Consider the following 16,756-nt stretch of genomic DNA (forward strand, 5'->3'; position numbering starts at 1 on the left):
TTTTCCTCAATATTTTCAACACTTTTTCTGTTAACTCATCCCCAGTATAGTCCATTTCCCTGCCCATTTGCATTTTCTTTTACCAATGTGTTGTGATTGCATGGTTCTGTTTCCCACCAGGTGTCCTCATTCTCAACCTCATTCCTGACCCTGCTGTCACTCATTCCTATAATCCAGCCAAGCATTGAGTCCAGATGTTTTTCCATCCTAGATCACAGATCTCACAGACAAATACTCCACCACTTTAGCCATCTCTTTGATCAAAGTGACTCAGTTCCTTCATTCCATTTTAGATATGTGTAGTTCTACCATGTCAAATCTGATCATTTTAAAGTACTGCCTGTACATATTTATTAATATAGGTACATTTAATAAATATGTTGATAGGTTGATCAAATCTAATATGAACGTTACTATTAAAAGGTAGAACATCTTTGAGCAATTTGGTTGGAACAGGGTCTAAAAGACATGTTGGGTAAAAAGCAGCCTAAGAGGGATTGGGGCCTTATTGAGGATTCTAGCAATCTTGTACGTGAAGATCTATCTGTAATTTTTGGGGGGAGGACCTGGTGAATTCTTTCTCTAATAGCTACAATTTTATTCATAAAGAAAGTCATGAAGTCATTGCTGCTCAAAGTTAAGGGAATAGTAGGCTCAACAGAACTATGGCTCTTAGTCAGCCTGGCTACAATGCTGAACAGAAACCGGGGGTGGTTCTTGTTTCCCTCTATTTGTGCCTAATAATATGCTGCTCTGGCATCACAAAGAGCTTTTTGGTACATTTTTAAACTGTTTTTCCAGGCTAACCAGGATTCTTCTAAATTAGTTGAACGCCATTTCCTTTACTTTCGTGACGCCTGCTTTAAGCTGTGCATTTGTGAATTGTACCATGGAGGTCGGCTCCTCTATTCACTGCCTTCTTTTTCATAGGGGCAACTGTATTTAGTATCATACGCAGTGAGGCTGCAGAATTGCGAACCATAGATAATCAACTTGTACAGGAGTACTAGTTGGTTTTTATACTGTAATTCAATATTTGCAACATACCTAAAACAAGATATCGACAAACATTTTGCAACGACCAAAGGATATTTAAATTATTACTGTTGCTTTCATCATCATTTTCCCCACGTGTTTTGCTTTTAAAATGAAAACAAATCCTGAGACTCCCATTCTTGATTTTTTAATCTCATCTTTACCCAAAGGATTAACAACAAACACTTTAAGTCCAAAATGGAGATATAAGAAAGTTGTAGCTTGCAGTTTTGGTTTTAACATGCTTTTAAATAAACAATCTTACCAGTTACTTCCAGTGGTTTCTGCCAACATTGAGACGGGAAAGGTTAGCGTCATAGTCTTCAGATTCTTCTAATACACCAAAAAAAAAAAAATAGAAAAATTACTTAATTACTGTTAATAATTAATTAAATTACTTAATAATTCTGTTCACTGTGTTTAATTTTTCCCTTCTTCCCCCTAGCTTCACTTCCTGTCTCTAGCTTTTATTTTGTAGCTACTCAGCCTACTTCCTGTCTTAAAGTCATCAGTCCCTGATCATTTTCACCTGCTCCTTTTAAGCCCAGTCTTCCCCTCGGTTTCCTGACAGTTTGTTTTGTTGCATGCCTCTGAACAGCAAACCCCCTGATCATTTCCCAGTTTGGACTCCTTTTTTCGCCTGTTCCTTGTGCTTGTACTCATCAGTTTGGTCTTAGGTTTAGTCATTTTTGTTCATTGTTTATCTGCCTCTGTTTTACACTGTTTATTTACTAGTTTATTTGTCCCCTTACTGCTCTGTCCATTCCCTGTATGTGCATATTTGGTTTATTGTCTAGCCCCAGTTGTCAATTAATATGTACGCACCTCTAGAGCAATTTTCAGTTGTTTTCACCCCTCTACATTGTAATCCTTACAATTAAATCCGGCCTTAACATCAAATCCAACAGTCCAGCATTCCAGGGTCAGTATAAGCAATCCAAAGAATATGTGGTGGGTACCTACAACACAGAATGCATGGGGAAGGAATCTGAGCAGAGTCTGGAGGTTCGGGTTACAGACAGGCAGGCTGATCATACAAGTTAGTAGCTTAGCAGGGAGGTAATACACAAACAGGTTAGGAACAGACTTCAGGAAGGTGATAGACAGATTACTAAGATCCAAACACAATGTAGCTAATGGCTGGACAGGTCATGCAGAGAAACAATCTGGCAGAATGCTATGGTGAGAGCTGGGTGTAAATAGGCGGAGAAACAGGTGAAAACAATCTATAAGTGGCTATAAGTGGGGAAGTTGCCAGAATGAACTATGGAACGGGAAATGAGTTAGAGAGACTACAAAATAAAGGCCGGGAACATAAGGTGAAGCAGTGGACTGTGACAGGGTTTGGAAATATTAGTAACAAAAGACAACTAGATCAAAATATGACCTTCTTTCTGAATTAAAATACCACAACATCTGTTTGGTTAAAATAAAGGGCAGGTTAGTTACATCAGTTAGTTCGTGCAGGTTGGTTACATTTGACAGTAATGTGAACTAAATGATGGTGTAAATGATTAATAAATATTTCAGAACCCTGTGTGTAGATGTTCAGTGATGAAACCATTCATTAACAAGTAGCAGAGGCAAATTCATCTCTGCTGTCTTCAAAAATGATTTTACAAACCACATCACCAATTCCTTAATTTATGGTAGATTTTAAGCCCAGAATTATTAACTGTGCATATTTTACTTTTCTTCTATACAAAGGCAAACTTTTCCTTTTGAATTCATACATGCATATAAACCAGCAGATATTTTATGTTTGTTCAGCTATTTGTAGTTATTTGTTTTAAACATCTTTTTCTGTCATTGCCTAAACACTGAATATGTGCTGTTGTTTAACACCTTGAGTCTGTGACACGGAGCTGTAAAAAAATGTACCAAGAACCTAATGGGGAGTCTGTTGGGACTGAACAAAGACAGATTACAGGACGGAAATGTAAGTTTACATTGGGACAGTTCACCAGAATCACCATGACTGCACAGATTAAACTTAAATTACATCTTTACTTATGCAATTTTATTTATCATCCAATAATGTCAATAATTTCCCTGTTAACTTGGGGAGTGTCTGAGTGGTCAGACTTTAAAATGACAGTCACATTTTTTCTCAATTCTCATACAGTTGGAGCATGTTCATAAATGCTACAAAACGACTTTCAAGCACACATTTACATGTACATTTACATTTACATTTACATTTAGCAGACACTTTTATCCAAAGCGACTTACAGGTGAGGTACAAGGCAGCAAAAATCTAAGTCAAGGAGAAAACATCAAAGCAAAGTCCTATCAGAAAAGTGTTTACATTTACATACATTGCTCTTAGTTTTTGAAAAACTAAAAAGAGAGTAAAGAAATTAAATATTCATCAATTGAACTATTATTAAAGCACCATTATCAAACTGCAAAATAAAAAAATGCCCATGTCACTTATTTGTTTTACTGTAATATTTAGATCCATTTAAAAATTGAGGATTTTCTCATTAGTGACCACAAGGTGATGTCAAACTCCAGCTTGGTCTGTGCCAACACAATTAACAAGTGCTCTCTTGAGTTCAGGCAGTGTGAACTGTCATAGAGCAATGAGGCTACAGTATTTTATAATTGTAACAAAACACACCAAGACAATCAAGAGAATACGCTCTAACAGTTATGTGTTTATCTTGAATTTTCTCTTTCTAAATAATAAGGGGTGGTTCTGTTCATTTTGGACTCACAGAGGAGTCAAAGTCTAAAATGTAACAAGATTAACATTAAAAAAAGTTGCTGTGTGAAGCTTTTTCTCTGACAATACACTGAAATTTTCTACCATCTCTTTACTGAAAATTATTTACATCTATCAATACATAATATGCATTTTATCTAACTTAGTCTCCATCACAGAGACTGGTGTGAAACTGTTGCTCTGACTGGCAGCCTTGTGTTCCAGGTGAGTGGGAGCAGATTGGGGCGACTGTGGTGCAGGAAGGTAGAGCTGTTGTCCACCAATCTCACAGTTGTTGTTTCAATCCCCTGCTCCTCCGGTCACAAGTTGAAGTGAATTTTATGTATTTCTTTTTACACATGTATGAAAATGTATTAATGTCTTTATGATCTTCATCACTGCTGCGAGATAAAATAGGTATTTCCTTTTAAAATGGATTTATTGATAATGAAAGATGTCGGATCGATCATGTCTTATGAGATTTCAAATTTTATTTTAATGCTGAATACTGACTTCTTGTGGAACACCAATTAAAACAGAATTAACAAAAAAAAAAAAAAAAAAAACGGTAGAAAACCTCAAGTAGAACCAGACACAGGGTGGACGTTCATCTCCCATGACTGGTTGTGGTGAGGGAAAGAGAAGAGAAAAGAGCAACAAAAAGCAACAACAAAACATCAGGCAGGTTGATTGGACCAGTAGCTGCACACTGGAAAACACACCGCTCCAAAGGCGGGGACATCTGCAGAAAGGGACAGACAGAGGGAGACACAGAAGGAGAAAGACAACTATGGGAGAAAAAAGACACAAAGTTAATGTCATGTAGTGGTGACATACACCGATCAGGCATAACATTAAGACCACCTGTGCAATTGAATGCGATTCAATACCACGGTGGCTATTTTATAACCTCTTCTTATAATGGACTCCAGTTGGTCCATGACCTCTAAAGAAGGACTTTCTTAAAAATCCTGGACTGGATGGCAGCATATGTTGCTCCCAAACTTGCATAAATCATTTACTATTAAAGATAAGTCACAGATGTGCAGATTACACACCCCACAGCAACACAGGCCATTGAATTTGTTTCTAACACACAATTGAAGACATATCTTTACTTCTAAGAGACAAAAACAATATTCTTTTATTACCCAAAAATAATACTTACCCGTTGCCAATTAACCTAATTGGTTGTAGAAAAATTATATTAAAAATTATATTTAAAAAATTGGATAGATATTAAGATTAAAGTAAATTTGACTTCACTTACTTTAATACAATGTCAGAGTGATGAAACCACTCTACTTATTTCTCTTATGTTTTTCATTTATCATCAGCCCTTACACCTGTAGTTTCCACAGTGGGATGCAGAAATAGAACTAATCCTGAATTTATTTTGATTTGATGATTTGTTGTAGGTGGATGCTTCCCATTCATAGTCCCACTCATCACCTCCTCCCTGGATCTCGAATCTGACAGTGATCATCTCACAGTATATTTTAGTCCAGTTTGGAAGCAGATTCACAGTCACCCTGTTTGGGACTGTTCATGTTCAATAAGATGAAGGGACAAAAAGTTAAATTAATCGTCTTGTCCGTAATCCTGAATCAGAAATATACAAAAGATTTGAAACATTGTATCTTTTCTTTTTGCTTAACGCACTGATTGTATCAGTCCTGTACCCTGTGTAGTAAAACGGGTTTCCTCTTCCTCCTCTGCACCAGTACAGTCCTTCCAGTGAGACAGTGATTCTGTCTGATGGGTAGAAATCAAAACTCTTGTGTGGTCAGAGGATCAGAGGATTTATCCCCTCTGTACCAGTAATATGTCCAACCAGATGATGGGTTCACAGAGCAGGTCAGGGTCACTCTGCCTTCTACAGGAACTTCTCTGTTGTCACTGATCAGGTTGGTTTGGAAAAAAACATCAAAAAATAATTACTGTCGCTATTAAATATGACAATTTAAATCAAAAGATTTTAAATTAAAAATAATTAATTAAAAAAATTATTTACAATAAATTACATTTAAATTAATTTTAAATACAATTTCTTTTGGTCAGAAACTCTGATCACATCTGTGACTCTGTTATCAATGGCTTATTGACTTATTCGATTTTATCCATCCTATGTGTAGCTCCTTTGGAAAACATTCATAAGTGTTTATGTCTAATACTAAGTAAAAATAAAGCAAAAAAAACATGTCAGCTATAGTCAACACTAAATATCACAGTATCAATTAAACCACTGTACTCTGTTGTACTAGGAAATACTATAACAGTTTGTTGAATGGTAAATGTTCTGCACTTATTTAGTGCTTTTTCTACCTATTGGCACTCAAAGCACTTTACACTGCTTCTTATTCACCCATTCACACTCACAATCATACACACTCATACACCAATGGGGGAGCTGCTATGCAGCTGGCCAATGCTCACCGGGAGCAACTAAGTTGGGGTTCAGTCTCTTGCTCAAGGACACTTCGGCATGTGACCGAACCAACAACTGCAGGATTGGTGAGCCTCATGTCCTATCAGATTTTTATCTGAGTGGTAGAAACTGAGCTAAGTGTGATGCAGACAAATATATATTGTAGTTACTACACATTACAAAAAGCACATTTTTGTATATGTTATTTCAAAATCAGTGGCTTTGGGTTTGTTCCTTCAGGGGTCACCACAGCAGAACATGTTCCTCACAATGATTTGGAATGAGTTTTTATGCAGGAGGCTCTTCCTGCCGCAACCCTTCTGCATCCCAACCCAATGCTCTATCAATCGAGGCTTTTAACCTGAACTTATCAAACATGGCATCTGCCTTAAAATAAAGTGTGTTTTCTCATATTTGGAATTAAAATTAGAAATGAATTTAAATACGATTTTTTACTAAATAAAGGAATAAGGAAGGATTTTGATTTCTTTTGAACAAAGTTTCACTTTATATAAGGGTTTTAAAATTCTAAATTTAACATTTTTTAAATTAGAAACTGTTTGGTGAACAGAAAGGATTGAGTCCAAGTCTCTTTTTAAAACCACCTCTTCTATATTGTCAAAGTCTCTTTTTTTTGTCTCCCGAGCAAGAAATTTGGCTTGGACAGAGGGAATGCTGCATGATGTCGGGATCGCTACTTCACTTCCCCCTTCAAGAATTTTATTTTGCATTCACTTGCTGTTCCTGGTGCTTTTGCATTTAACTCCAATTTACTAATCATTAGTAATCAGTTATACCTGCTCTCACTACTCTGTTTATATACCTCTTCAGTTCCCTCATCAAACTGCCAGATCGTCTGCATTTTCACCACGACTTTCCAGCCATCATCAAGTTCATCATTGCTATCTACGCTTCGGACCACATTTATCGACCTGACTCTTCCTGCCCCTCTGGTCTTGTGAGAAACCGCCTCCTATTGTTGCCAACCTAATGAATGACTAAGGATTATGAGTACCGTTATCTGCCCATGAGGAATCGAGATTATCAGGAGCCCTTGTAGCCACATCATTACAAGGAGAAGATTATCCACGTCATGTCTATACTTTAATCATGCCATGGACATGTTTTTACCAAGCCATGTGATTATGTGAGTACTACTTAAAACGAACCTCAGACCAGTTTCCATCATGTGTTCAAGTATTCCATGGTTACCTCCAGAGATTATGGAGTTTTTGATATTGGTTCACTAAAAGGGATTGGGAGATCTTTTCAGTATCAGGGATTGAAGATTCACCACGGCGACGTTCCACGCATTACGAGCCCTGCCTCTGTTACAGATCCAGACCACTACATCTTCCTCAGTGGAAAGTCTCCCCACTTAACTTTTCTTCAATTTACTCATCCTTGCTGCATCTAAGGATCTAACTACACTACCAGGACCATACTCCGCTCTTTCCCATTACACCCCTGCCTCTCCTCCAGACTCCGCTCGTCTCCCCACTCACTCTTGTCTAAGTCCTGTTTCATGTTTAGAGTGAATATCCCACAAGTCATGCTAAGATACTCATCTGCATATCCTCTCAGAGTTCAGCACGACGTAACCAGTCGAAGGACTTACATCTCCATCCTGCTTTGCCAACTATATTTTATAATAAACTTTATTTAAACTGAACACCTTACTGGGTCCAACGCTAAAACTAGTCTCTTACACATCACATGTAGTAAAACAATAGGTGTAATAAGAACATGACAGAAAAAACAGTCTAAAAATGCATAAAACATAAACAACCTCAATACATAAAATACAAATGCTCAAAATGCATTACAGTTAATTCTAATGAGCTTATACAAATTTGTAATTCATACTCAGCCCCCATGCATACGCCCCCACCCATCAGTCCTACACCACACTCCCACATTCTTCCCTCCCCCACGCCACACAAAAAATGCATCCACTATTGGTCATCAAAGTTTAAAGAGGGATAAAAGAATATTTGTGCCTTAACAATGGATCCCTGTACCTCCTCATTGAGTTCATCAGCCTATATTCAGAATGCAAGAATGCCTGCCTGCTTATAGAAATCTGGATTTGGCTGTTGAATTACAAAGCCAGCTAGTAATGCCATAACTGACAGTAGACTCAATTGCTGCTCCTTCAAGATATTTAAAGGAGCTCACCTGCTCAATCCCATGTCCATCAATGGCCACAAGGTTTTCTACAGCAGCACAGTGGGTGTTTATGTAGGAAGTTTTTGTTACTCTACTCAACAGACTGTGTAGAACAGCGTCATCGGTAAATGTCCTTATATACATTGATTAGGCTCAAAGTTGACAGTCATTTGTGTAAAAGTTGAATGAAAATGGTGAGCTGACATATCCCCTGGGGGGCGCCAGTACTTCATGGTAATATCTCTGAGAGAGTTAAACTTCACCTGCTGTGGTCTCTCAGACAAAAAGGAATAACACCTGATTAAAAAGGGATTTACTGTTGCCTGAGCTAGCTTGCTAAGGAGCATATGTGGCTGTATTGAATTAAAAGCTGAGCTAAAAACAATAAAAAGTAGTCTGGCTTATGCATCCAGGCATTCAAGTTGCTTCAGAATGAGATGCATTATTATTGCAATTGCATCACTTGTGCTGCGTTGTTTTTGTATAAGCAAACTGATAATTATCAAGCAATGGTTCCACATCTCTTCAAAGCCTCAAAAATGATTTAAAACATTTGAAGTAAGTGATACCGGTCTGTAATCATTAACCTTCTTAGATACTGAAAAAATAAAAAAGTGTCTATGGATACATTTAAACAAAATAATTTGTGCCAGGCAGGTGAGAGCTCCTCAGCAAAAGTCTTAAAAAGACAGTCTCTGGGCCAGTGGCTTTGCTGGAACAGCAGTTCCAGGTCTTTGTTGAATTTTTTTCACTCTAATGCGATTTTCTGACACAATCTGTCATTTCTATAGATGCCGCCCCCCCTTAGTTTGACCTGAGTTGCATCTCTGTACGATCGTACATGGGAGAAACCTTCAATTTGTATAAGATTGTCTGGCACGTGATCACCAAACCATGTTTCAGTTAAAAACGACCGGATTACAAAGTAAAACACTGTAACTTCCGGATCTTTGTTTTTGCGTCATGTCCTCCCCCCTGCTCAAGTGCCCAAGCACAACCCCTTCCCCAATTACATGGAGTATTTTGTCACAGGTTGTGTGTACTGTATGAAGGAGGCATGTTTGAAACAGACATGTTGCAGGTCTCACTTATTTGTATTCTTTTGTGACTGTACTTGTATGTAGAAGTTGACCTGTTATTCTTTCTGTTATGTTCCTTCTCTGTAGGAAAAATGTATGTATACATTTAATTTTACGTGTCCCCAGTGTGCAAGGACAAGGTCTGTGCCAGGTGCTGGAGTCTTAAGGCTGAATTTGGTTTTGTGAAAAGGCTAAAGTGAGTTTTCCAGCTGCATGCCTCATCTGCTGGTTTCTGTTTTTTTCTATCCAACCAACATGTAAGACTTTTGGCTGGGGTTGCACCTGTCTAATGTAATATAAGAAAAATTTTAATTTTTACTTTAAATCTAATTCAATTAGTAATAACCTAACAACTGCTGTGACAATGTTTGTACCTTTGGTTGATTGTTGTAGTCAGAACACAAAATTCTGACTTTAAAATCTCCCAATGGCCTATTGTTTACCCCTGCAAGCCGAATACCGATTGATCTTTGATCTTAATTTGGCATATCCAAACAGATAATTAACATGATTAATTTCACTGCTGTCAGTTAGAGACAACATTATTAGAAATGCACACAAATTACACGTGGTTTGGACTGTTGCATTTTTTACACTGTGAAAGTGTTTTAAAAGATTCCCAGTGTACAGCCTGCTGTTACATCATGTGTAGAATAGCATCATTCCATTAGATTTTCATTTACTCATTTAATCAAAAGGGACAATGCAAACTTTTCGGAAAACTTGTCAGAGTTAACCAAAAGTCTTATGTTCACATTTAAACTGCCGACATCTGAATACGTCAGACGTTCAGACGTCAGAGGAGAATTTGATCATTCTGTAAAGCAGATGTAGTGGAGAGTCCTTGATGCTATCAAATTCAAAATAAGCTAATGTCTCTATTAAATGATAGTATTAAATGTCAATAAATGATATAATATTCAATTCAATTCAACTTTATTTATATAGCTCCCATTCAAGGCACTTTACCGAATAAAGTCAAGACTACAAAGATGTATAGAGAGAACCCAACAATTTCCCCTGGAGCAAGCCATAGGCAACAGTGGAGAGGAAAAACTCCCTTTAACGGAAGAAACCTCCAGCAGAACCAGGCTCAGCGTGGGCGGCCATCTGTATTGACCGGTTGGGGTGAGTGGAAAGTGAAGAGAGAAAAGACAAGAGCAACAAAAGCAACAACAAAAAGTACCACATGCTGGTACTGCATAATGTGAGTTTGCAAATCATTGCATTCTGTTTTTATTTAGGTTTTACACATTGTCTCAGCTTTTTTTTAAATTGGGGTTGTATTTTCCATATAAATCGTAGTACTAAATTCAAGAACTAATTTCTGGTATCAAAGAATTTCATAAATTAGTCTCACTTCATAAATGGGTTCCTGTAGATTTCTATATCTATGTTGCCACAAGTCCCAATATTCACTGTGCAGTCCAGGAAGGTATGATGGGGCCCCGACCATGGATAGTTTATCGCGGGTTAATACAGAAAACCATGCACAACAGTTACCCTCTTCCACTTATATCCTCAGCGTTTAAACTCTTACAGGCAACACAGTCACCTGACTTGAACCTGATAGAAAATCTCTGAGAGGATTTGAATGCAGCAGTTGTAGCACTCAAAGTCAAGAATATAAATCAATTGTGAAGAACTCTGACCCCTTTCAGTCAAATCAGCTTCATATTTATCCTTGAGTTATAACAGAAGGAAATGTGATATACCTATTAGTTTTATGATAGGAGAGAGTAACATGTACTAACTTTATGAGAAATCGTAATAGTTACTTAACTGTTTTAGCTGTATTTTGAACATCAGATAACCCACCGGACATTAGAACTCTGACCGGACTCTCTTCCGGTCATCAAATCCAGACTCAGTACCTGCCTGTACAAGATTGCCTACTCACTATAATCTGTAATTGCATTGTCCTGTTATTAATAATATTAATAATAATATTTGTTGATTGTTTGTACGGTGTCCTGAAAGTGTTTTGAAAGGCGCTTTATAAATAATTTGTTATTATTATTATTGGACAATTCTTCATAATCTGCAATAGTTTGTTTAGTTAGCAAATTCTTAACTACCAATTATTGCCCATCATCATATCCTTTGTCATTCCACTAAACAAATTTGCAAAAATTTTATGATGTTAGTGAATACCAAGACTTTCAAAAAGATTCAAATTAAATGCCATCTATCAATATTAACATCAAATGTGTGTAATTGTACAGTTTGGGCACTTATAAGAAATAATGCACTTGCATATTGCTTTGTGCAAAACTCTTTGTACTTTTAACAAACATAAATATCAAAGGCCACAAAAAAAAACAACTCAACAAAAGACACACGCATGCATACACACACATACATATGAATGAATGTATCACATTTGTGGTGGCTACATCATGTTTATCCTGAAGCTTGTTTTTCTTCACACCTCTGATTGCAGTGATACCTCAGAGATTGACATGTCGTCATGTAACGCTAAACCTTACAAGTGGGAACCAATTTCCTCTAGAGAGGCTCAGCTCACTGCCATTAGGAGAAACTAATGGATCACAAACAATCCCTTGGAAAAAATGTATTCTCATTGGCATCCACTGCAATACAATATGGCTGCAATACAATTAATTTCATCAGAACTCTATGCACACACTGGGACATGCACATGTCCCAGTTGTTGGACAAATTTAGGTTCTGATCAAATAGTCTTTGCTACTTTACCTTCAAACTTATATCACCAGCATGTTTTCTCAATTTGAGAGCATGATTTTATGTTGACATTTTGTAATGCTTGTCCCTGCTAATGCTTAGATTTCCTCCACTCCTGCACAAACCTGTACTGTACTGCACTAACACCACTGCTGTATATTGCTTTTCTCAACTCTGTCAACAACAAAACGGTGAGTAAATTAATTACATGACCTGATTCTGATTGTTCTTACTGGAGATTTTCGGACCTGGCCTTCTCATCCTTTCCTGTCACCTGTGTTTACGTGCATATCTGGAAACTGGGATTTGGAAAATGGATGTTCGATTTGGACCATATATTAGGTTTGTCTTTTTGCAATTGAACTGTATTTTGGATGTGGATAAAGGCGAGCGTGGCTCTCCCACACTTATGTTATCCTTTCTCTTACTCTTGTTTCCATTATTTATATTTTTCTTCCATACATTTTTGGCACACTACTAATCCTAAATGATGTTAGAAACATGGTTCCAACTCTAACCTTTTGAGCCTGGTTAGGAGAGGCCCTGCTATTACTTTGTTTGCTGATAGTTCATGTACAATAATTGTTATGAATATTTTTATGATTTTGTTTTTTAATGGAAGGTCTATGGGACGATCATAATGATGGAACTTTTACAGCTGCCCCATGATGAAATGCTAAATATGTTACGGCATGGGCTCTATAGCGCTTCCATCTGGCCAGTGACATTAATTTTTCTGTATGTTTTTTGAAATGCTGGTAGTCGTACACGCTGACAACTAGAAACATGGTTCCAACTTTAACATGTTAAGTATAGTTAGGATGTGAGCTAAACGTTTACATGCTGACAGCCAATGTACAAAAATTGTTTTTTGTCAAAGGTCAAACAAAGGTCATCTGTGAGAGCCATCTTCACACAGCAATATCTCAAAAACTACATGTTATAGTGTTATGAAACTTTAATGCAACCGCAAGGGGGCACAAGCCAATGTCTTCTTGTGTCAGTCCCAAGTCTGGATAAATGCAGAGGGTTGTGTCAGGAGGGGCAGCCGACGTAAAACACATGCCAAATTGTGACAATGACTTCCATACCAGATCGGTCGGGGCCCAGGTTAAAAACAACCGCCTCCGGTGCTGTTGACCTACAGGGTACCGGTGGAAATTGGACTACTGTTGGTCGAAGACAAAGAAGGAGAGGAGGAAGGTGTGTTTGTAGGCAGAGAGAGAAGAGGAAAGCTAAGAATGAATGACAGGGAACGCTAGAGAGTTGACATGATGCAGAGAAGGAAGGTGGACATACTGTGTGTCCAGGAGACCAGGTGGAAAGGTAGTAAGGCTAGAACCTTAGAAGCAGGGTTCAAGTTGTTCTACCATGGGTCAGATAGGAGGAGAAATGGAGTATGAGTTATCCTGAAAGAGGAGTTTGTGAAAAATGTTCTAGAGGTGAAAAGAGTATAAAACAGGTTGATGAGTCTGAAGCTCAGTGTGTCATCTGGAAAGAGGAAAGTGGACAAGAGACTTGGTGGTGGAACGAGGAAGTTCAGGAGTGTATACAGAGAGAGGGTAACTAAGAAGAAGTGGGACACTGAGAGGACTGAAGAGAGTAGACAGGAGTAGAGGGAGATGCGGCGTAAGGTTTTCTGACTAGTTTGTTTAACAAGATTTTCGAGAGTGAGAGGATGCTGAGGACTGGAGGAGAAGTGTACTGGTGCCCATTTTTAAGAACAAGGGAGATGTGCAGAGCTGTGGCAACTACAGAGCAATAAAGCTTATGAGCCAAACAATGAAGTTGTGGGAAAGAGTAGTGGAAGCTCGGCTAAGGGCAGAGGTGAACATTTGTGAGCAGCAATATGGTTTCATGCCTAGAAAGAGAACAACAGATGCAGTCTTTGCTTTGAGGATGCTGATGGAGAAGTACAAAGAAGGTCATAGGGAGTTGCATTGTGTCTTCGTACATTTAGACAAAGCGTATGACAGGGTGCAGAGAGAGGAGCTGTGGTATTGTATGAGGACGTCTGGAGCGGCAGAGAAGTATGTTAGAGTGGTGCAGGACATGTATGAGAGCTGTAAGACAGTGGTGAGGTGCTGTAGGTGTGACAGAGGAGTTCAAGGTGGAGGTGGGTCTGCATCAAGGATCAGCTCTGAGCCCCTTCTTGTTTGCTCTGGTGATGGACAGGCTGACAGATGAGGTTAGACAGGAATCTCCGTTGATTATGATGTTTGCAGATGACATTGTGATTTGTAGTGAGAGCAGGGAGCAGGTGGAGAAAAATCTAGAGAGGTGGAGGTCTGCTCTGGAAAACAGAGGAATGAAGCTTAGCCGCAGCAAGACAGAATACATGTGTGTGAATGAGAGGGACCCAGGTGGAACAGTGAGGTTACAGGGAGCAGAGGTGAAGAAGATGCAGGACTTTAAGTACTTAGGGTCAATGGTTCAGAGCAACGGTGAGTGTGGAAAAGAGGTGAAGAGGCGAGTGAAGGCAGGTTGGAACGGGTGGAGAAAAGTGTCAGGTGTGTTGTGTGATAAAAGAGTATTGTGGGGGAATAAAGTAAATTTAGTCATATGGTTAGATAATTTGCAAACAGTCAGCCAATATGGGCTTATTGAAGAGGTCACAAAGAGGACAAGAATTCACAGGTTGGGTCATGTTTAGAGGACTGCTTAAGATCACAGTAGGCACTTTGTTGTTACAAGGCCCAAAGCAATGTAGTAGATAGTGAGTCCTGGGGTCAAACGATCTACAAGAAGGTGCAATGAAAGGGTTTTATTGCTTCTCAACTGACATCTTCAGATAACCTAGAAAGGGACAAGAGTGATGATTGTCAACTGCGTGCACCTGGTTTCTTTAGTCATGTTTTGTGAGGGTGGTTCCTTTCTTGGGTTTGAGTATGAATAGAAGGGGTTTGAGAGATACACGTCAGAAACAACACTCAACATCCATGTGTTCTTCTCCATGCCGGCATGTATTAAACTGAGATGGTTCATCACGCTGATTTCTGTCTACAATTCTTCCAAGAGGGAAAATTTCTATCACAGTATCAGCAAGAATGAAAGGAAAGGTGTTCAAGACGGTGGTGAGACCAGAGATTTTATTCAGCTTAGAGACAGTGGCACTGAAGAAAAGACAGGAGGCAGAGCTGGAGGTAGCAGAGCTTAAGATGTTGAGGTTCTCTTTGGGAGTGACGAGGAGTTGTGTGGAAACTTTTGCCTTGATTTTAATACAAATAAAACCAGGGAGATAATATTGATGTTTTCCTCCAAGCAGAGACACATGGCTGAAGCTGTCTCTACCATCATACAGGGGAAGTCATCAGTGATTGTGGAAGAGTATAAATACCTGGGAACAGTTTCTGATAACATAGTGAAGTTTTCAACTAATACAGATGAAATTTTAAAAAATGCCATCAGAGACAGTATCTACTTAGGAAGTTTAAATCATTTGGGACTAACAAGGACATTCTGTCCACATTCTGTTATCCCTTCATTGAGAATGTAATAACCTTTTCGTTCACGTGCTGGTTTTACTCCATTTCTCTGAAAAACAGAAATTGCCTGCTGAATATGGTTAAAGTCTGCTCAAAAATCACTGGACAACCTATTCCTGCTCTCACAGACTTATGTGACCAGCGGCCTGTGAAATCAGCATGTGGGGTTCTACAGTACCCCTCCCACATTCTATTCCCTGAATTTTAGTGCCTCCCCTCAAATCCCCTTCCAAAGAAGGAAAATGACCTTTGTCCCTAGGCTGGTCAAGCTCCTAAATGGATTTAAATTTTAACAAACTATAATTTAAGCACTTTTTAAATTATTTTATTATGAGTTTTATTTGGAATGTTGATGTGTATGGTGTGTGTTGATTGTGTGTCTGTGTTATTGAGTGTGTATTTTTAAGTTACTTTTATGCTCCTTTAAATTGCCCCCTGGGGACAAATAAAGTGAACTGAATTGAATTGAATGGAATTGAATATTACAGTACAGCCTCTATAGCGGCACGGTTTGGGCAATGATAGAACTCGGAGCATAACTCCTCAACAGAAAATCATATTTTCATGAAACTTTGGTCATACGTGTAAGATTACATGGAGGTTTGCAACTATGTGGTGCTACAGGCTTTGGTCAATGCCTTATATCTCCAAAACTACAACTGTCAGAGCTGAAAGTTCGTGCACAGCTGTTTTATGATGTCCTACTTCAGATGCATGTTTGAATCTGATACTCAGTGGCCATTTATGGAACTGCAATTAAAGATTTTTTCAAAGTATTTTTATTTCCACTTCTAAATTGTGACAGCAGCAGGCATTAATAAGGGACACACTGCCCCCTGCTAGAACACCACAAAATTGCAATTGCAAAATATTTTCTTTTATTTTCACTTCTAAATTGTTTAGGGATTTTTATCTGCCCGCACTATCGTGGAACTGCAGTTAAATGTTTTAAAAGATTCTGCATTAGTATCATTTCTACATTATTCAGTGCTTCAGTTCTGAAAGCAGAAATGGCTGCAAGCAGCGATGGGAGCATAGAACCACCTGCTGGTGAGTTATGATACTGCAAATATTTTTAAAAAGTGTTCAATGGCTTTGACCCTGTTATACACTTCACTCTGTGGCCTTTCGGCCTTTGGAACTGGAA

The 16,756-nt window shown here is 38.4% G+C and overlaps 1 pseudogene; it reads right to left on the reverse strand.

The window, feature by feature from the left end:
* Positions 1 to 5,013: 5,013 nt before the first annotated feature.
* Positions 5,014 to 16,756, reverse strand: part of LOC137133474 (uncharacterized) — an 18,914-nt pseudogene continuing 7,171 nt past the window's right edge.

Source organism: Channa argus, chromosome 9 (genome assembly GCF_033026475.1).
Source record: "Channa argus isolate prfri chromosome 9, Channa argus male v1.0, whole genome shotgun sequence".
In the NCBI taxonomy this organism is placed as follows: Eukaryota; Metazoa; Chordata; class Actinopteri; order Anabantiformes; family Channidae; genus Channa; species Channa argus.